The following is a 22,176-nucleotide window of genomic DNA, read 5'->3' on the forward strand; positions in this document are numbered from 1 at the left end:
ACTGACCGGTAGCTGTCTGGCGTTGCAAGCTTCCACAGAGCTATCGCCACTCGCTTCTCAACTGTGAGGGCTGCTCTCATCTTGGTATTCATGTGCCTCAGGGCAGGAGAAAGCAAGTCACAAAGTTCCATAAAAGTGCCCTTACGCATGCGAAAGTTTCGCAGCCACTGGGAATCGTCCCAGACCTGCAACACTATGCGGTCCCACCAGTCTGTGCTTGTTTCCCGAGCCCAGAATCGGCGTTCCACAGCATGAACCTGCCCCATTAGCACCATGATGCATGCATTGGCAGGGCCCATGCTTTCAGAGAAATCTGTGTCCATGTCCTGATCACTCACGTGACCACGCTGACGTCGCCTCCTCGCCCGGTATCGCTTTGCCAGGTTCTGGTGCTGCATATACTGCTGGATAATGCGTGTGGTGTTTAATGTGCTCCTAATTGCCAAAGTGAGCTGAGCGGCCTCCATGCTTGCCTTGGTATGGCGTCCGCACAGAAAAAAGGCGCGGAACGATTGTCTGCCGTTGCTCTGACGGAGGGAGGGGCGACTGACGACACGGCTTACAGGGTTGGCTTCAGGGAGCTAAAATCAACAAAGGGGGTGTCTTTACATCAAGGAGTATTTCAGGCAGGACTTCACGGAGGGTTCCAATAAGAAATGGTGCACCTAAGTTATCGTTCTTATTGGAACAAGGAGGTTAGCCTGGCCTCTGATTGATACATGGCTAGATTTACCTCGCTGCACCTTCTCTGTGAGTGACTGCAGTGTGACCTAGAGGAATGAGTCCCCTAGATAGGGGAGGAGGCAAATGAGTACAAAACAAATCTGGTCTGTTTCTTGTTTTGACCCACTCCATCTATCTTTTACATCTTTGGCTGGCAGCAGACGGTGCAGAAGGACTGCATGCCATCCACATCTCATGGCTGCTCGGCAGAAGATGGTACAGTACGACTGCTAGCCATCCTCATCTCTTGCCTGCCTGGCAGAAGATGGTACAATACGACTACTAGCAATCCTCATCTCTTGCCTGCCTGGCAGAAGATGGTACAGTACGACTGCTAGCAGTCCGTATCGCCTGCCCACTCACCATAAGACGGTTCAATAGGACTGACTGCAGGACTAAAGAGAATGACCTGGTCAGGTCACTCCAAATTTAGTCCCTGCGCCCATGTCTGCCCAGGCGCTCCCAGCCGACGTGGCCAGGAGCACCTCGGACACGACGAGGACGACTACCAGTCGTATTGCACCGTCTGCTACCAGAAGGCAATGGGTTGCTGCTTCTGTGTAGCAAAGCCATACCGCGTCTGCCAGCACCCAGGAGACATAGGGTGACGGTTACCTGAGCGGGCTCCATGCTTGCCGTGGTATGGCGTCTGCACAGGTAACTCAGGAAAAAAGGCGCGAAATGATTGTCTGCCCTTGCTTTCACGGAGGGAGGGAGGGAACGGGGGCCTGACGATACGTACCCAGAACCACCCGCGACAATGTTTTAGCCCCATCAGAGTGCTCCATTGTGACTGCTCTGGACAGCACTCTCAGATGCCCGATTGTTTGCCATTGCTCTGACACCGGGAGGGGTGACTGAGGACACGGCTTACAGGGTTGGCTTCAGGGAGCTAAAATCAACAAAGGGGGTGTCTTTACATCAAGGAGTATTTCAGGCAGGACTTCATGGAGGGTTCCAATAAGAAATGGTGCACCTAAGTTATCGTTCTTATTGGAACAAGAAGGTTAGCCTGGCCTCTGATTGATACATGGCTAGATTTACCTCACTGCACCTTCTCTGTGAGTGACTGCAGTGTGACCTAGAAGAATGAGTCCCCTAGACAGGGGAGGGGGGGATGCAAATGAGTACAAAACAAATCTGGTCTATTTCTTGTTTTGATCCACTCCATCTATCTTTTACATCTTTGGCTGGCAGCAGACGGTGCAGAAGGACTGCATGCCATCCACATCTCATGGCTGCTCGGCAGAAGATGGTACAGTACGATTGCTAGCAGTCCGTATCGCCTGCCCGCTCACCATAAGACGGTTCAATAGGACTGACTGCAGGACTAAAGAGAATGACCTGGTCAAGTCACTCCAAATTTAGTCCCTGTGCCCATGTCTGCCCAGGCGCTCCCAGCCGACGTGGCCAGGAGCACCTCGGACATGACGATGACGGCCACCAGTCGTACTGTACCGTCTGCTACCACAAAGCAAGGGGTTGCTGCTACTGTGTAGCAATGCCGTACCGCGTCTGCCAGCACCCAGGAGACATAGGGTGACGGTTACCTGAGCGGGCTCCATGCTTGCCGTGGTATGGCGTCTGCACAGGTAACTCAGGAAAAAAGGCGCGAAACGATTGTCTGCCCTTGCTTTCACGGAGGGAGGGAGGGAACGGGGGCCTGACGATATGTACCCAGAACCACCCGCGACAATGTTTTAGCCCCATCAGGCATTGGGATCTCAACCCAGAATTCCAATGGGCAGCGGAGACTGTGGGAACTGTGGGATAGCTACCCACAGTGCAACGCTCCGGAAGTCGACTCTAGCCTCGGTACTGTGGAATCGCTCCGCCGAGTTCATGCACTTAATGCTCTTAGAGCATTTTCTGTGGGGACACACACACTCGAATATATAAAACCGATTTCTAAAAAAACCGACTTCTGTAAATTCGACCTTATTCCGTAGTGTAGACATACCCTTAGTTTTGTTAACACCCATTTAAGTCAGGAGAGGAAAGATGTCTTTGTGAAAGTTTCAGATGTCCCTGTCTCTTCAACTGAGGGCTAAGAAAACTTCCATTCCTGGGCCTCCAAAGAGGTCTCTGGATCTCCAAATAACCCTCCTGTGAAACCTGGGAAGATAAGACTTGATATTCCAGATATTTTAAAGGTAAAAACACAAGCAGAAATAAATCCAATTAACCTCCCTTTCCTCAACTTTCAGGCTTTCTTTATACACTTGATAGAAGGAAAAAACAGGTAGAAACCCAAATATTGTTGTTTTACAGGTCACCTTTTAGTTAAAGTTTCTTCCATATATTTCACATACCCTAATGTTCTTTACAAAATGAGGAATTAGGGTCCCATCCAACATCCACTATAGTCAATGGGCTTCTTTCTACTGCTATCAATGGGCACTGAAGCATACTCTCAAGTACAAGTAGAGCAGTGGCCATGTGCAGGTAAATGCAGCAACCATTATGCATATGAACTTCGACTTAATACAAACCTTAGACACGTCATTCAGGGTTGGGAAGTTGGCCCAGACACAAGGGTTATCTTTTCTAAAATGTATGATGAGTTCTATAGCTCTACCTACATTTGAGAGGTGGGCAGAGGGGACTTTGGTTTAATGACTCATAGGAAGGATAGCACCTCTAATTGTAACATTCTGGATCCCTGTTACCACACTGCCGTGTCAGCAATGGATGTACAATAGGGGACATCATATGATCAGGTATAAGTCCACAAGAGACAGGTCTTTTGGAGCCAATAGATTTTATCTGCTCACACTCTATATTTATTCACCCCTTCAGAATTAAAATGAGGTTAAGGATAGCAGTTCTCATGATGATGAAGGGGTGGCTTTGGTGGAAACTACTGTGAAATCTCCCTGAATGCTGTGAGTTAGGGCAGACATTGAACAAGTTACATCCTGGGACCAGTCATTCACTTCTAGCCTGTCCCAAATTTAATTCAAGATCTCCCTTTGCTCTTATGCACATCCTCACCTTTCTTCAATCCCCACATAGAATTTATACTTCTCCACTCTGGAAGCAGCCTGCAGTTCATTAAATATCTTAAAGGTGCTAATGATTTTTTTAAAACTGTCTAATGTTTTTCCAGCTCATTTCCTGCTGCTATCACCCCAAATCCGGTGGGCAGTAATGACATGTCTGAGGCAGAAAATGGGATTATGATGAACAGAGTGAATGCTGTTGAAATATGGGCTACATTAAACATTTGCAGACTCTCTCTCTCTCCTCCTCCTCCCCCCCCTTCCCCCCGCAGCAGGCTTCTGCATTGTATTCCCCTCACATTCAGGCTCCAGGTCTGTAGGCTCACCAAGAGGAAGGTAATACAGAGATAATAATAGCAAAATAGAACTGTTAGCATAAATAAAGGCGATCTTGGCTTGAGACTGGCTGAAAAAATTATGTGATGAGTCAGTTTCTATTTACCTCATCACAGGTTACTAATTCAGGGTGAAATTAACTAGGTTTGAGTGAGACTTAAGTGGTGCATAGTTCTTGTGCTGGCCCCCTGCACCGGGGAGAACGTCGCCCACTGAGATCAGCGCCAATGCTAACAGGTCACGCATGGCATTAAAGCAGTCGTGCGTGAAAAGCCTTCATAAAATGTTGCCAAAATGTTCACTATTTTTTTCTGGGTCATTACATTTTGATTTTCATGATTTTTATATGTGAAACGTCTGGGCTTGCTTTAAAACACAACAGCTCAAATTTTTGCATGTTTAAAGATGGAAATCGAGCATCAAAGGGAGAATTTTACGGAGACATTGTTATACCACTAATAATTCATTATTTGTATTGCGATCATGTCTTGAAGCCCCATTGAAGACTGCAGCCCCACTGTGTTAGGTGCCAAATATATATGTAGTAAGTAATAGGGACTGTCCAGGTCTTTATGTCCCAGTTCTGCAGAGCTGAAAATTTTACTAGACAAAATATACAAAGTGTGGGAGAAAGGAAGAAATATGATCCCCATTTAAATGGGGGAAACTAAGGCACAGAGTGATTCAATTACTTGCCTAAGGTCACACACAGGAAGACTACAGCACAGCTGGGAGTTGAACCAAGATCTTCTGTGTCTCAGTCCAGTGTCCCAATCAAAAGACCTCTCTACTGAAAGGACTGACATATCCCAATCCTAGAAGGGGAATTGGTTTAGCACCTGCCCCTTAATGAAATAAACAATTCCCCTGTGGAGGACAGGCAGCCTACACCTTTTCTTCCAGTACTGACGGATGCAGCAAGCAGGCTCACATCTCACTGTGGGTCCTGCCACAACTCACAAGTGAAGGAATCCTTATTTAGACCTTGATCCGACAATGGGATCTACTCGCAGAGTCCCAGCAAAGGGGCAGGCAGAAGCAAATCTAACTGTAGAATCAGGACATTGGTATCATTTTCTCCTCAGACTCCAGTCCACACTGGCTCACTTCCCTTCTTTCCTGTGTCTCAACCTCATCTGCATTGTGCACCCTCGGCTCTTATTATTAAGCACAAACTGATAATTTTACTGCTAATCTACCTCCACTAAGGTGTTAGAGACTGTGTGCAAATAAACTGTTGGTAAGGCTGCAAAAGTGGCTTTTATGCTAGCACAATTGTGGACTATGTGCTCCAATATAATTTAGAGAGGTCTGAAGGCTGCTTTAAATTACATCAACTGCACCAACGTGTTAAACTGGCAGCCTACAATCACTGGGGCATAAGAAAACCTCAGCCACATCCCTTTCTTGCATCTATACCCCCTATATGTGCAGCCAATGACTCAGGAACTGCTACGCTGTCTCTGCACTACTAGGCAATTCCTGTATGCTGTGGTAATTCTTTTGTGGCTAGTTATAGTAGGGTGGGGAAAAGTGGTTGCACCACAATGGAGAATCTAGGCCATGGAGTGAATTTCTTTGTCCAGTTTCCTGTTTCTGTAAATGTGTATTTTTCTGGGGTGGGTGGAAATCTCTTTATTTAAAAAGAACATATATCTTTTTTAAAAGAAACTACATTTCAAATTGTGCAACTTTTGCTCAAAATTAGGGACACTTTGGAAGACAAGATTTAGAGTGAAAACAGGGAAAATGTATGATTTTGTGTTTTCTGCCTTTTTGTGCATGAATATTTTGTAGCACCATACAAAGAAGCGCCTACCCATTGACCGCAATAGATTCGATGAGATGAATAACATTTTTTTGTTTTTGAATCTCTGCATTCCCCTACAGAATGCTAGTTTAAATGGCGGGGAAGAGAGAAAACAGCTGGCAGTTCAGAAGAAAAAAATGTTCTGAATATGCTAAGCATGTGATTATCAAAGGTTCATAGCTGAGTCGAATCAAAACCAATATCTTCCAGAACAATGAAAGGCACTTCTCAGTGAGGACTGTTCCCAGGCCAAATTTCATTTTGCAAACACCTTTCAAAAATAAAAAGGTTGTAATATTTATTTCACTTCCTTGATGTTCAAACTGGCTGAACTGATTCTGCTACATTTCTCTAAATATTTCACCTTTATACAAGAAACCAAGCCTGGAAAATTCCAGCCCAAGAAGTGAAAAGACCAGAAAGTTATGCACAAATTTAAACAGGTGTTTAGAATGGAAATCCTGCCCCCCATATCCCAGTCACTTTGCTTGTCTCATCCATCTTTTAGGTCTTGTCTTTTAGATTGTAAGCTCTCTGAGGCAGGGACTATACTCAAATATCATATGTTTGTACATCACCTAGCACAATAAGGTCCTTACCTGGTTGCCCTCTAGGTGCTACCACAAGACAAAAATTAAATGATACTAATACCCATCTTAATTATAGCAGCTGCTGCCACCTTGGTTATAATCCATATCCTAACTTCTTATTTCTGTGCTGATCAGGATTTCATGACCAAAGAGGCAAATAGGTATCTCTTGGATCCATAAACTTGCACTTCACTGTAAAAGACCTCAATAGCTGCTTAATAATTTGCAGATACATAGCTCTTTGTATCTAAAGATCTCAAAGCAAACTTAACTCATGCCTGGGAGGTACCTGAGTTTTATTAACCTGGTTAACAGATGGGGAAACTGAGGCACTGAGCACTTAATGATTCGCTCAAGATTACATAGTGAGTCTGTGGCAGAGCTATCAACAGAACTGAAGAGCTGTGATTGGTGTTAGTCAGCCAGTCTACTGCTTTCACTACCACCAGCTAGACAGCACTGCATTCTCTACATGCCAAGGCAAGGTTTTGGAAAATGCCATCCAGATTTGTGTGTGTTTTCTTGCTGGTAAACATGAAGCCAGAATTCATTGCTTGTTCTGCTAGTTACCCTTTGTTTTTAGCATACTAATTGCACTGTGTGTGTATAGGTGAATTCTGTATACAGCAAACCCCACCGGGAGAGCAAAGGGGAAACTTCAGGAACTGATGAGTCACAGAAAGCCCAGGGCAGTTAAAGTGGGAAGGGATTTTCAAATTCCTGGATCAATATAGCTCAGTGAGATTAATTTTACGTTTTAACATTTCTGAAACTGGGGTTGTTCACTGACTCAGACTCCACCAGCATGTGTGAATAGATCTCTCTATTCTCTGGATCAAATTCTGCTGTTCTTACTGACACTAAAGAGTACTTAGTACTAAGTATTAGTGCCCTTCGTACTAGACTTAATATCACAGTAAGGTACTGCTGGTAGAATCAAAACCACAGTATGTACGTTTAGCCTCTCCAAAGTTACTGAATCCTCCCTTTTTTTGGCTATGATGATGATTATGGTAGCACCTTGAAGCCCTTATTATATCCGGCACTTTACAAACAGATAGTGAAAGACAGTCCCTGATCTGAAAAGCTTACAATCCAAACAGACAAGGCAGACAAAGGGGTGGGCATGGGAAATAGAGGGTCTGAGAGGTGAAGCAATTTGCCCAAGGTCACAGAGTAGATCAGCAGTATAGCCAAGAATAGAAGCCTGTCTCCTGAATCCCAGTCCAGTGCCCTACCCAACAGACCATACTGCCTTCCGATCTGTTCCTGACTAAGGGCCCAGTCCTGCAAATACTTATTCCTGAGTATAGTGCTGTAGTCTCATCCACTTCAATGGAAACACTTGCAGTTGTAAGCACTACATTCCGCAATACATGTTTGCAGGATGAGGCCCAGCATTATTACTCTTCTGCCAGACCCTCTGAGTAGCAATGCATGCAGTGAGGAAGCTGATTTGAGTTCATTCCCATTCACATGATGCCTCTTGCTCAAAAGTGCTGAACAATAATAGACATAAAAAGGAGTAATGATAAATAAATAAATAAATACAAACCACGAAGCTCCCAAGTGCTTCACAATTGCTGCAGCCCACGCTTTCCAGCCCAGTGTGTTTGTGAACCTGCTCCGGAGCCCATGCCAGCAATGTTAATCTGCACCCAGATCCATTAACCGGAATGCCAGATCTGACCTTCGCAGCTCTGGGGAAGTTTGGATCCAGATTTGATTCCAAGTGTGAGTGTCACGGCCTGTTCCCCTCTCCAGATAGGAGTGTTTATAAGAAGTCTCCCTGGAATGAGCAATGACTTGAGGATGAAAGGGTGAGAGGTGGCCTTTTCCAGACCTTCCTAACATCAGCTGGGAATTTCTGAGTTGTCTAGAATTTAAAAGAAATTGCAGTCACAAACTTACCAACAGAGTCTCACCTTCGAAGCACACTCCCAGAGAAAAGAGTGAGCCTAAGTTAACTAAATAATCCTGTGTTCTTTACACACACACACACACACACACACACACACACACACACACGAGAGGGTCAATGCATGTATCTCTTCTGCATATGCAAATCGGAGAACAAAATGGCTGCTGTCTATGCAGGCAAGCAGGATTCTTAGAAATGTCAAGGTGCAATAGACACAAAACAGGCCCAGCTCATTATGAACCGTGTTCTTTGAATTATGACAACCAACACATGGATGTATATCAACAAATCAAACCAAGGTACAGGTGCATGGCTTGTGCTCCATAAAAAAGAGAGTGCAACCAAATACCATTGCATAGTGAAGCATGAAAGTGGTGAGATAAGGAATGTTATCTGGAAACTCCTGAGTGACTACTATGAATGGCAGTGACTGGGATGCCAAAATTTAAAACCACCCTGCACAGCTATGCAAAGCCGACCCACACCAGCCCCCCCCAAGTCCCCACCGATCTAAAACCTCTGACCTGGTTTGTGAAGGTTCACCAGCCCTTCAAGTCAGTCTCTGCAACTTGGTGCAGATTTATGGATTTACACTGAAATCATATGAAAGCTGGAGTTTGGCATGGTCTCAGAGCCACAGTCCTGTTTTGAAGTCTGTTTACTTTAAAAACGGATCTTTTTATTGCCTCCAGGCGATAAAAAGGATGCCGTGCATTTTTAAAAACATAACAACCTTGCTTTAAGTTCATTTTAAATCCTAAATGGAAAATTATATTTATTCATTAATCTTCATGCTTAAGAGCTCAGTGAAGGAAATATGCTTCCCAAACACAAACTCGGTTTAGAGAACTTCAGGATTGCATGGTAAAGCACACCAAAGTCAGATGTCAAAATATTAAAGTTATGTGAGAATACAAGAAAATATTATTATGATTATTATTTATTTATTATTTGCAATAACTGCTCAGCAGCCACAGTCATGGCTTAGACCTCTGTTGTGCTAGGTACTGTACATGTACGCAATTAAAGATGTGCTCTGCCTCAAAGATCTTACAGTCTCAACATATGATGAGAGACAACAGTTGGATACCACACATGGCGGGAAGGAGGAGGTAACCTGCCATGATGATATTTAGTGTAATAAGCAGCAGTCACAGCACGCTAGCTGCCTAGCTGTTTTGCCATTTTTCCAGTCTTCAATACCCACGTAGCATGTGGAAGTATATTCGTCAATCCTGGATAATCACATTATTTTCATTATTACAATGGCTCACCTAAATCTTAAGCTTAAGGGTTTAAACCATGCTCTAATTACTATGGACTAGGAAGTTTTGCTCCTTCCTCTGAAGCATCAGGAGCTGGCCACTGTCGGAGACAGAAAAATGTACTAGGTGGACTTTGGGTCTGGTCCAGTCTGGCATTTTTTATGTTCCTAGTATTTCCTTACTGACACTTTTTCCAAAGGGCACTTCTCTCCACAATAAATATTTCAATACTCTAAGGCTAGCAACAGCCTTGTACTATATATTTTCTTTTCAACCAGCAGGAACACCTTCCTTTGGTGCTGTTCAGCAGAATAGCTTGTGAACTATGATGCAAAGCTAATTTCCTTGTGCATACATGCACAGTGCAGCTTTCCTTAAGTCCATTTCAGGGTGTGAGTCAGGTAATTCAAGAGATAACATAGTTGCAAACATGTGTACTTCTGCTGTATACTGTTCATGTGGATGACATTCCTGGATTTTGTCTGGCATACGCAATACTACAACAGTAATTACACATGGGATTCTAGGATTGCAGAAAAAATGTATAAACTTATATTGCATTATCTGAGTAATTTAAAACTGCCATACTGCATTCACACAAGGAGGCAGAGTTAACTTTGGGATTTCCTGAGCTGCAAGCACAACTTTAACTTCAACATTTACTGTCTTTTGCAACCAATTACGAATGACATTGTGGAGAAAGGTGTGTTCCTTACAATGACTAGTGGCTATTACTAACGTTGACTTTGACTGAGTGAATATAGCAGATGTCTTGCTCTTCAATCAGTTGCATCATATTGGGGATAGTTGGTCAGTTCTTGGCATTATTACTTTAAGTTTTCTGTCTGACCAGAATGGAATTAGTCAGTGATCGGAAAAGTGAGGCCTTGGTAAACACTGGCTACTGCCAGATATAGTGCTGGCTTTTCACACACAAGATCTGCCAAAATACTTCACTAACTCCCCTGCTAGTCCAATCCTGGGGATCAACAGTCTCACAATCCTGGCCTACATCACTACTGCTATTACCATGCTAAGATCTCACATAACAATGTACTGCCAATGCACTTTGGAACATCTACACTGCAGCTGGGACTGTACTTCCCAGCCGGGGTAAGCAGATGTGCTAGCTCTCCTCAAGCTAGCATGCTAAAAATAGCAGTGTAGCTGTGGGAATGGGTAGCACAAGTGGCTGCGTGGGATTGTCTTCTGCCTGGACCCCTAGGTACATACTCAGGCAGCTAGCCTGAGCCCATGCCCATGGTAGGAAGGACGCTCCCAGCTGCAGTAGCAATGTACCCTCAGATCTGGTAGTGGGCTCTCACACAGTTCTGCTAACCATGCCTGGCAAACCATTGTCTACTTTTATCACTGTGGCAGCAACTGGTTGGACATTTTGCTATTTTTACAGCAGTGAGGAGGCAATGGTTCACTATTGCTCTAGTGCTATCATTCCTGCTAAGGAAGCTTTCTTACCAGTATACACTTCCAATATAATATCAGCATATTCCTGCTAAAAATCAGAAGCGTTGTAAGACTTAATGCTCACCTACTTGACACCATTGTGTGCGTGTTCTCCCAACGTCACAATAAGAACTGATTTAAATCTATTGTATGCCTGGGGGTAAAATCATCCCCTGAGAAACACTTTCAGGACCTCATTGTGCTAGGTGCTGTACAAACACATACCAAGAGACAGTTCTTACCCCGAAGAGCTTACAGTCTAAATACAAGACAAAGGGTGGGAGGGGAGACAGAGAGCTGAAGGGGCTTTTCTGAGGGCACACAGCTGGTCAGTGGCAGAGCCAGGAAAATAATTTAGGTCTCCTGAGCCCCAACCCAGGGTGCTCTGCATTAGATCATGATGCCTCTCCATTAAATTTAAAAATGACCATGCTGGGCCCCACTCCTGTAATCAGAACCACATAGGTAGACCCATGGGCTCCATGCTGGTACAGGGATCCATTCTGTCAGCACGAGTAGCCTCATTGAATTCAGTGAGTCTGCTCATGTGAGAAAGGTTAACCACATGCACAAGTGTTTGCCGGATGGGGACCCTGGTTTGCAATGAGTTGCTTGATTATAAGAAAAACAAAATAAAAAAACATTCTTGCCCTCCCTGCAGAGAAACAACGCCCTCAGTCCTCCTCCCGCTCCCAGTGTACTTGGATTACACTTTTTTTAAAACGCACTTTTTCTTAGATGTGGGAGGAGGGTTCTTTGAGCTCTCATGCGTTCAATGCTATATTGTACTGTTGCTGCTTTCAACACATTTCACTCAGTTAAACAGTAACTGATGACATTTACACACTTAAATACTTAGGTGCTCTCATCATGGATTTTTAAATCTATAAAGACAAGCATACAGCAATGCCTCTCACTCACTCACTCACAACCAACCTTTGTGTGAGATATCAAAGCAGTAACGCGTGCCAGCAAAACTGCAACCAGCCTATCACAGGTTCATCAGGTTTCAATGGCCTTGAGCAACTCTGTGTGCAGCGGTCTTCAGACAAGGAATTTATTAAACTTTCCCACAGCCTGACAGGCTTCTCTCTCTTCCTCCTGCCCATCGCCCTCAACCTCTTTCCTTCTGACAAATGGGTTCTGCCAATCTTATGCTTTTAAAATTTATTTATTTATTTTCTCTCTCTCTCTCTCTCTCTTTTAATCTTATCACTGGCTACTAGAGTGTGACTACTCAAGCATCTGTTTGAGGAAAACCCATTAAAGTGCCATCTTAAAAAAAAAAAAAGGCAGCAAGCTATATAGCCCATTAGTGACTAGTTCAGCCTTATTATACTACATTGCTTGATATGACTAGCTTTGCATACATATAACACATACTAAATTGTTCCTTTATTTATTTATTTGGCTAGCCTAGTTTAGGCTTTGTATGGTGCCCTGTAATAAATTTCATGTTTCAGACAATAGCTTGTTGCCTCTAGCAGCCTGCCCCTTTCATAATCCAGCACTGCTAAAAGCATCTGCTTTGCTTGCCACTTCCTATCAATGAACTGGATCGTTATAGTGACGCCAGCTAGTGCGGCTACAGTTAAGGTGCTGTCAGTTTCCATTTGAGAGAATAATGCTCCCTCTGCTCCTCAAACTCCTACATTTGCCATCCTTTATAGTGTAGCTGTAAAAATTTGCACTAGACTGAGACACTTTCTCTCTTCCTCTCAACAGACTGTGTGCAAATACATAATGTATATGTACACTGAAATACATACATATACAGTGATGTAATATATGTGCAATATATGTATATAAATAGTATTTCTGTGTATGTATGAATACATGTAACTGTGATGTATTACTTATGTACATGTGTGTGCATGCATGTATCTATGTATTGTGACAGGGTCGGGCCAGATGGCTACAGGAGAGTGATCCTATTGGGATCCGGGAAGCGCTAAAGAATCCCCGCCCTGCAGCCTAAGAGGGGGATCCACAGGACCTGGACACCAAATGAGTATGGGGGACAACTAATGAAATAACAGGGACAGGAGTGTGGTCAAAAGGTCAAACGAAGGGAACCAGACGGGGACACTGAGCAGAGAACCCCGGACAGCGTCCACTGCTCCTCAAAGGCGTCAAGGGAGTCAGTGGACACCGCCCAGAGGAACTCTGCCCGGATACGTGAATGGACGGAGGATCGGAAATAGGCCCCACAGTCAAAGGAGCCTCCATTGGCCAACTACAGGAGAGTGATAGAAGGAAGCTACATTAGCCCCAGGTTAAGTAGGTCCCTTTTCCCTGGGTAAGGTAACAAGGAAGGTTCCAGAACAATCAGGAACTTTCTGGAAACAATTAAGGCAGACAGGCTGATTAGAACACCTGCAGCCAATCAAGAAGCTGCTAGAATCAATTAAGACAGGCTAATCAGGGCACCTGGGTTTAAAAAGGAGCTCACTTCAGTTTGTGATGTGCATGCGAGGAGCTGGGCACACGAGGCGCAAGAAGCTGAGAGTAGGAAGGCATACTACTGGAAGACTAAAAAGTACAAGCATCATCAGACATCAGGAGGAAGGTCCTGTGGTGAGAATAAAGAAGGTGTTGGGCGGAGGCCATGGGGAAGTAGCCCAGGGAGTTGTAGCTGTCACACAGCTGTTACAGGAGCCACTGTAGACAGCTGCAATCCACAGGGCCCTGCGCGGAACCCGGAATAGAGGGTGGGCCCGGGTTCCCTCCATCCCCCCAACTCCCTACTTGATACCGGAGGAATTGAACTGGACTGTGGGTTCCACCAGAGGGGAAGGTCTCTGGCCTGTTCCCTGATCCACTAGGTGGATCAGCAGAGACTGCGGGGATTGTTCTTCTTCCTTTTCCCCAGGCTGGCCAGTGATGAGGCTAACTGAGTGAACGGCAGATTTGAGCCACGAAAGTGGCCAAACTGAGGGCTGCCGTGAACCTCAGAGGTGAGCAAATCCGCCAATAAGCGCAGGACCCACCAAGGCAGAGGAGGGACTTTGTCACAGTATACAAACCTACAGAGGGAGAAAACATTTTAAATTAGGCTTGGAAGGAATAGATTTTTATGAGTAAATGTCCATTTCACTGTACATACACATACCAACTAAAATATTTCCATTAATAATAATAGAAATGCACAGATAAGCACAATAAGAAAAATGCTGCTTGAGAACTTATTAGAGTTTGCTTTAAGGATATTTGTTTTGTATATTTTGACATGTCATGTTGACAATTTAAATTTTGTAACTTGTTCTATGTTTGTCTAATTCTGAACTTCACGCTCCAGAGTGATAGGATCTAATAAAATATTATGGACCAGATCCTCAGCTGGAGTACGCTGGCATAGCTCCACTGATTTTGTTGGACTTACACCAATTTACATGAGTTGGATCTGGCCCTAAAAGGCTCTTTTGGCAGGTAGCATTTGGCAATCAGTCCTGTGCACACAAATACCGTTTAAACAACATCAGGGAAGACAGCGAAGACACATTTTGGAATTGTGGTGCACCCTACTTGTGTCCTGCATTAAATTACTGTCATTATAATTAACTATTACTGTTTATTATCCCTTATGGTCCAAAGTGTGAAAGGTGCAGCAAAGAACCACATGGACCCTGCCCTAATGAGACAAATAGCTAACAAAGTATAGGTTTTTTGGGGGAAAAAAGCCTAAATACATACACCACCTTGCACTCTGAACTTGAAACAGCTGTGAAGGGACAATGCAGGGCTGTGTTTTAACCCTTACAACTTCTCCCAAGAGAGATCTTCCCCTTCATTCTTTGTGGGGGGTTTTAATATTGGTATAATCCCCCTAACACTGAAATATCTGAAGTCCCTGAATTCCTATGCATACTGCGCGTGCTGCATTAAATCCTCCTGTGACAAGCTCAGCAGGATGAGATGAGGTTGCAGAGTCTCCACTTCTCCCTGCATTCCCTTGCTTGTGTGAGGAGTGAGACTCTCAGTGTGTCCTTGACGCTGTTTTTTGCAGCTCTATTTGCAGCATGCTCATGCCCTTTCAATCCACAACCCACCCACCCACTCTCTTCCCTTCTTTTCTTCTTCTCCTTTCTGTGCAGCTACTGCAGCAACATTTGGCAACAGCCAACATGAATGGGCTGCTAGAGATGAAGCATTTCTCTCCCTCTACCGCCAGACTGACCCCTCTTGGTCCTCAACTCTCTCATACACAATGTAACAGCGTCTTGGAATGGCTCAGAGCAGAACCATAGTAGTGAGATGAGGATTGGGGGTATGGAAGAGACTTTTCCTGCTCTCATCCACAATCCTTCAAAATGTAACGAAAACATTATTTATTTTCTTTTTCAGGCAAGAGAAAGGATGGGCTGCAAAATCCAGATCCAGAATTCAAACCAATACCCGGGATGTCCTGTTGCAGAGATAGGAGTCAGCAAACAATTTTGATACAGTTTCAGGCTTGGATCCGATCTTCTCCCGCGCTTCACAATAATTCATTGGGTTGAAATCTGGGTTTGAATCCACCACCCACCTTGCACAAGAGTTCAGGGAGGTTCCATTAGGGAATGGGGAAGTATTGCTTCACATCCAAATCCAAAGAACATGCAGCAGTTGTGACACTGGCAGGCTAGGTGCCAGCTCTTGCCAAGGCTGCTGGCATTAGCTAAGAACCGACAAACTCATAGCTGGAGACCAGACAAGTTCACTTATGTGTTAGTGCTGCTCAAATAGTCTTATAAGAATGTATTTAGTGTTTAGACTCTACAGAATGTTTGTAAACTGCTGCATTCATTAATCTTATTTGTAATGTCTGTATTCCATGCCATAAGGAAAAAAAGTAAGTTTTGCTTTATATCTTTGAAAATGTTCCTTTATCCAACCACGGAGGGACAGTGGAAGGACTCACTGCCTAATGGAGACTGAAGCTTGAGTGAGGGCTAGTTGGCTGAGACTCAACCCTGACACAGCTCAAATTATGACTACAGGATGGGGAAACTAATTGGAACAAATGGCAGAAATTATATCAGAATCCCTCTTAACAAGCTAATCGTGTTGTTTGTTTTCAGATTTCATAACCTAGCAGGTCTGCATTGCATCTCAAGTAAAAGCCATTGGCAAGAGCTCAGTACCAGGCAAACTGGTTGAAACTATAGTAAACAGAATTAGGAGACACATAGATGAACAGGATGTGTTGGGGAAGAGTCAGCACGGCTTTTGTAAAGGGAAATCATGCCTCATCAATCTATTAGAATTACTTGAGGGGGTCAACAAACATGTGGACAATGATGATCCAGTGGATATAGCGTACTGAGACTTTCAGAAAGCCTTTGACAAGGTTTCTCACCAAAGAGTCTTAAGCAAAGTAGGGAGTCATGGGATAAGAGGGAAGGTCCTCTCATGGATTAATTACTGGTTAAAAGGAAACAAAGGGCAGGAATATATGGTCAGTTTTCACAGTGGAGAGAAATCGGTAGCAAGGATCTGTACTGGGACCAGTGCTGTTGAACATATTCATAAACGATCTGGAAAAAGGGGTAAACAGTGAGATGACAAAATTTGCAGACTATGCAAAATTACTCAAGAAAGTTAAATCCAAAACTGACTGTAAAGAGTTACAAAGGGATCCCACAAAACTGGGTGACTGGGTAACAATATAACAGATGAAATTCAATGTTGATAAATACAAAGTAATGCACATTGTAAAACATAATCCCAGCTATACATACAAAATGATGGGGTCTAAATTAGCTGTTGCCACTCAAAAGAGATCTTGAAGTCATTGTGGATAGTTCTCTAAAAATATCTGTTCAACATGCAGCAGCAGACAAAAAAAGCTAACAGAAGGTTAGGAACCATTAGGAAAGGATAGATTATAAAACAGAAAATATCATCATGCCACTATATAAATCCATGGTACACCCACACCTTGAATACTGCATGCAGTTCTGGTTGCCCTATCTCAAAAAAAGATATATTAGAATTGGAAAAAGAGAAGGGCAATGAAAATGATTAGGGGTATAGAACAGCTTCCATAGTAGGAGAGATTAAAAAGTCAGAGACTGTTTATTTTAGACAAGGGATGACTGAGGGGGGATATGAGAGAAGTCTATGAAATCCTGAATGGTGTGGAGAAAGTAAATAAGGAAGTGTTGTTTACCCTTTTACATAACACAAGAACTAGACGTCACCCAATTAAATTAATAGGCAGCAGGTTTAAAACAAACTTAAGGAAGTTCTTCTTCACATAATGCATAGCCAACCTGTGGAACTTGTTGCCAGGGGATGTTGTGAAGGCCAGAAGTATAATTGTGTTAAAAAAATAATGAGATACGTTCATGGAGGATAGGCCCATAAATAGCTATTAGCCAAGATGGTCAGGGACAATAAAATAAAATAAAGCCCCAGACTTCTGTGCCATTCCAAAGATTCAGTAATCTGGCTATGACAGGCAGAGCAAGCCACATTTCTGACAGTCATACAGCTCAGGAAAACAAACTTTATTCCACTGCAGACCATAGTGAAACCCTTTGCATGTCTCTGATCTCACTGATGTTTTTCCTGTATAAGCCACTTCCCACAGCCATAGAGAGACACAATATTTACCCCCCACATCACACTAATTAAAAGATTGCACATGTAGAACAAAAGGTCAGCACCTGAAATAAAATGATTATAAAATAGGAAGGTGCATGGGCCACTAGAGCAGGTGACTGTAAGTCAGGACCCCAGTGTTCAGTTCTTAGTTCTGCAATTGACTCATTGTCTGATCTTGAGGAATTCACTCAGCCTACCTGTGCTTCAGTTCTCCACCTGTAAATTGGGCTGAATGTTTACACACCTCTCACCTGAATGGAGAACTCTGCTTTTGAATAGTGCGTTGTATGCACAAAGCACATAACATAAACCCTCCGCAATGGCTTCTAGGTGAAGTTCCAGTTGCTAGTTTCAGCCTACAAAGCTCTAAAAGGTTTGGGTTCCAGTTATGCGATGCACTACCTCTCTCCCTGGCCCATCCTGCTATGACAGGAGATCAGTGAAGGTGCTCAGGCTGGACACACTTGAAATAATGGAGGGTTTGTAGGCTGGACATTCTCTCTGAAAGATTATGGAATCTGGGTTAGCGTTTCTCTCTTTGGTACCTTCTGGACACACTGCAAAGCTCATCTTTTCTCATGGGCATTAAGGGAGATTGGAGATCAAGAGCTGGGGGGACTGGAGACCGACAGTGACGAGGGGGGACAGGTGTCTGAAGACATGGTTGTGCAGTAGTCTTGTGGGAGAGTCTGTTAACTGGAACATGTGTGATTGGAATAACTAATGCACTTGAGAATTGGCGCAAACAAATTAGGGCTGGAATTTTTGAAAGTGCCTAAGGGAACTGGATGCCTACCTTCCTTAGGTCTTTGGGAAATTCCAGCTCAAATGGTTAACAAGAAGATCTCCTCTTCCCTTCAGGCCTCTCCCTAGATTTACTAGACACATCTCTCTTTAAGTACTGTGGAAAGGGGAGTTGTGTTCCCCGTTCTTATTCCCCTTCAATGGGAAACCTGAACGCCTTATCTTCTGGCCAGGAGGCAAGAGTGCCAGCATCAGAACCACCCCAACATTTAACAAGTATCTCTCCACCATTCTTGTTCTTTATATTATGAAGAAATAAGCTGGCATTTCTTTGATCTAGGGACGCTTACAATAAGATGGATAAATACATATAATTAGCTAAGGAGAGACCAAACTCCAGTGAATACAATACATGCTGTGAGACAACCCTCCATTAAAAGCCTCCTTGTTTAAACTTCAATATTTTAGCAATAATGACAAAGAAACACCATGAAAAGCATTTATTTTTCACTTTTTATTTAATCCCCTCTAATAGGTTCATCAGATAATTCCTTTTACCTTGAATTCCCCCCCATTCCATGCCCAAATTCATGTTTCCAGCTCTCCTAGTTAAACTGGATCCCAGAGCATTACTAGCAGAGATTTTCCACTCTTGTAATCTGCATTCTCTCTTCCTACCATTGTTGTTTTATTGACCTGCACTGTACAGTACAGAACAACATACACTTGAGAGGCAACAGGGCTGTGTTCCTAGCACACACAATCCTCCCATAAGCAGTAACAAAAGAACAATTGCATTTACATAACATAGTAAAATGTATACAGAAGGGGCCTGGCCAACTACTTGTACAGGCTGACAAATTCCTCACAATTTATGTGCCCTGTTTTGCTGATCTGCTTCTCCAGCTTGGCGAGCTGCCACTGAGAAATCCATGTGAAACAGGGGGAGGGGAATCCCCACTAAAGCAGGTGCTGTATTTTATATGTGTGCATGTGTTTACACGCTTACACACACACAAACATGCACACCATTAAGAGGCTAAGGAGGGGAGTTGGGGAAATATAATATCCAGGACACACTTTAAATGTCATGTTTTCATATTTATTCCAAACCGGAAAACAGAAATAACCAGGGGCGGGGGGGGGGGAGGGGGATCAAGGGGTAGGAGTTGGGGGGCTGGCTTTTTTTTATTGTTCCCTTCAGAGATTAGATCTGGGCTGACCGCACACATCAGCATTCTGCACTCTCGGGGGAATTAGAGACTGAGCTTTCTCCTCCCCTCCCCCGGTAAACAGTGCTGAACTGATGATGCAACTTTCAGCTTTAATATGCCGTAGAGGCCCCAGCTAAGGTTGCATTATTATCAGCAGCAGCCTAGTATCCAGAACTGTTGTGTTGAGCAGATCCTAGAATGTCTCCCTAGAGAAGGAACAATCATTCATTTTCACTGTCTGCTAATTTAAAGATGTGAATAGAAGAAAAGTTCGATTCTGCACAGGAGGACTTAGCATTGGACACTTTGACTGATGTGTGGGTATAGAATGTAGTTACCATCAGGGCAGTGTTTCAAAGAAAATTAAGGGTCTCAATTAGTGGAAATGCATTCTACAGAGGTCCACAGATAAAGTACTAGATTGGTCTAAACAAAGCACACTGACCTGCACATGCCCTTACTTCGAATCTCCTAAACCCTCAAAGCTGGATCCAGAGCCAAATGTCACATATGGCTCCTATCTTTATGATCGGATGGACCAAAATAATGGATCCATGCATGCCCTCATGAACTCTGGAGTGTTCGAAATCCAGACCCAAATTTTGTGGCTTGGGTCTATTAATAATGAAACACTGAAAACATTGAAGTCAATGGGCCAAGTGTGCATAGTCTCACTAGACTTGATTCTCATTTACAATAAAGCCACTTTGCACCACTCTGGCAGTATAATGTGGCCTTACAAGACGTGTAAATGTAATTTATGTCCACTTTAAGACCCCTTTATACTGACAAAGTGGTGCCAAGGGGCCTTAGTGACAAGAGAATCAGGTCCAATGAGACTATTCATAGCCGTAAGAACTACACTGGGTAGCAAGTGTTTGCGGGATCAGACTCGCATACAGTACTGATAGGCCCAAATCCAGATTCTGTCCTGTTTTTATTCAGTCCTTACTCAGGGATACTGTGTTCCTGAATTTGTGCTAAGCAAAAACCAAGTAAGGAATCAAAGATTTGGCCTAGTTAAACTAGTCTCTAGATTAATTTACTGTGTAGTCCTTAGGGTACTCATACAGGTGCATTGAAAATAATGTTATTTCCACAAGAGCTTTATCATTGCTGTGTTATTGCCACAGTAACCATGTCGTTACAATCAAATTTGTATCACCATAAGAAAGTGGTTCCTTAGAAATTAAACAGCATTCCCCAATGGGATAATTTGTCCTGCTAAATTCCCACATGCAAACAACAAAAGCCACAGGTAAATTTACTGCAGAAATTCAGACAACAGAAGACCTATTACTGTCAAACTAATGCCTACTATAGCTGCCAGAAAAAATAACAAATATAGATCAAGGGCTGAAGTTGCCTAAAGATACACATAGGTACCTAGTGAAATTTACAAAAGCACCTGAAGGAGTTAGCTGCCTAATTCCTATTGATTTAAATGGGAGTTAGATGCCTAACCTGCTTAGGTGCTTTTGTAAATTTCCCTACATGCCTATCTGCATCTTTAGGCACCTACATCTCTTTGTAAATCTAGTCTTGTCTTACTACACCAAATACCAAACACATTGATAAAGATATTTGTGCGTTGCTATCAGGGCTAAGCCATGGCGTTATAGTGTGTCCTTACCAGAGCACCTTCTTTCAGCATTGTGTGGTGAAGCAGCAACTCACCCTCAGTTTCCCAACTGCTCTTCTGCTGCTCCACACCCCCAATCTCTAATGCCTTCTGGATTGCAGAAATTTAGGTCTCTGGCTAGGTCACTTACAGTTCTACCCCTTCAGGGATTCAAAGTCCAAACCAGTATGAAGCAACATAAAGTCTTCCCTTTCCTCTGGTAGATCTGCTTGACACCAGTCTTCCCCAGTCTGACAGTAAGAGCTCCACATCTGCTCTCTCTGCCTCCTCCCCTCCAACCCCCTAACTGAACAAGGCTCTTCTTTTTTAAGCCCTTCCCTGGAAGCCTGCCTCCTGCTCCAGGTATCTCAATTTGGGCTCATTGGGCCTTCAGTAGCCCATTAACCCCTTCCTGCCTTGCGTGAAGGCTTGTGTGCCCCATTACATATGCATATTAAGATATTCTGGAAGAAATAAAATATTTCAAACCATCCTTCAGGTAGGTGTGTGTGTGTGTGTATGTATCTCTCTCTCTCTCTCTCTCTAGCTTTGAAGATCTGTGGCAGTTGGCCCAAGTAATCCACCCTCTTTGTAATCTCCCTCACATAACCAATGAAACAATAGTATACAAATTAGGTGTACAGCCAGGGAGGTGATTGGTTGAGCCATCTCACAATGGTCTAGGTCTCTTGGCATGGCATAGATACATGTCTTGCTGTCACACACATATAATGTCTTCTGCAGTTTCCACAGTATGCATCCGATGAAGTGAGCTGTAGCTCACGAAAGCTTATGCTCAAATAAATTGGTTAGTCTCTAAGGTGCCACAAGTACTTCTTTTCTTTTTGTGACGGCTATTACTCTGTTACACGGCTGTTACTCTGAAACCTGTCACACA

The 22,176-nt window shown here is 43.6% G+C and overlaps 1 protein-coding gene across 2 annotated transcripts in view; it reads right to left on the reverse strand.

Annotated features, from left to right (window-relative positions):
• Nucleotides 1-22,176, reverse strand: part of LOC140897602 (uncharacterized) — a 343,279-nt gene that overhangs the window by 12,417 nt on the left and 308,686 nt on the right. For both annotated transcript variants that reach the window (XR_012154754.1, XR_012154755.1), the window contains one exon: nucleotides 8,017-8,337. The gene's annotated coding sequence lies outside the window, so the exon portion shown is untranslated. The remainder of the gene's footprint in view (nucleotides 1-8,016; nucleotides 8,338-22,176) is intronic.

Source organism: Lepidochelys kempii, chromosome 14 (genome assembly GCF_965140265.1).
Source record: "Lepidochelys kempii isolate rLepKem1 chromosome 14, rLepKem1.hap2, whole genome shotgun sequence".
Lineage (NCBI taxonomy): Eukaryota > Metazoa > Chordata > Testudines > Cheloniidae > Lepidochelys > Lepidochelys kempii.